Genomic DNA, 1,020 nt, shown 5'->3' with positions numbered 1-1,020 from the left:
TTGAGATGGGACGCCATGTTGCGTTTGGAGAGCCACTGATGTGCCTAAACATTGAAACCCCCCACAAGTGACACCATTTTGGAAAGTAGACCCCCTAAGGAACTTATCTGGATGTGTGGTGAGCACGTTGACCCACCAAGGGCTTCACAGAAGTTTATAATGCAGAGCCATAAAAATAAAACAAAATTTTTTTCCCACAAAAATTATTTTTTAGCCCCCAGTTTTGTATTTTCCCTAGGGTAACAGGAGAAATTGGACCACAAAAGTTGTTGTCCAATTTGTCCTGAGTACGCTGATACCCCATATGTGGGGGGGAACCACCGTTTGGGCGCATGGGAGGGTTCGGAAGGGAAGGAGCGCCATTTGGAATGCAGACTTAGATGGAATGGTCTGCAGGCGTCACATTGCGTTTGCAGAGCCCCTAATGTACCTAAACAGTAGAAACCCCCCACAAGTGACACCATTTTGGAAAGTAGACCCCCTAAGGAACTCATCTTGATGTGTTGTGAGAGCTTTGAACCCCCAAGTATTTCACTACAGTTTATAACGCAGAGCCATGCAAATAAAAAATATTTTTTTTTCCACAAAAATTATATTTTAGCCCCCAGTTTTGTATTTTTCCAAGGTTAGCAGGAGAAATTGGACCCTAAATGTTGTTGTCCAATTTGTCCTGAGTACGCTGATACCCGATATGTGGGGGGGAACCACCGTTTGGGCGCATGGGAGGGCTCGGAAGGGAAGGAGCATCATTTGGAATGCAGACTTAGATGGAATGGTCTGCAGGCGTCACATTGCGTTTGCAGAGCCCCTAATGTACCTAAACAGTAGAAACCCCCCACAAGTGACCCCATATTGGAAACTAGACCCCTCAATGAACTTATCTAGATGTGTTGTGAGAACTTTGAACCCCCAAGTGTTTCACTACAGTTTATAACGCAGAGCCGTGAAAATAAAAAATCTTTTTGTTTTCCCACAAAAATTATTTTTTAGCCCCCAGTTTTGTATTTTCCCAAGGGTAAC

Source organism: Ranitomeya imitator, chromosome 4 (assembly GCF_032444005.1).
Source record: "Ranitomeya imitator isolate aRanImi1 chromosome 4, aRanImi1.pri, whole genome shotgun sequence".
NCBI lineage: Eukaryota > Metazoa > Chordata > Amphibia > Anura > Dendrobatidae > Ranitomeya > Ranitomeya imitator.
The sequence above is the reverse complement of the archived record's forward strand: the minus strand, read 5'-3'. Positions refer to the sequence as shown.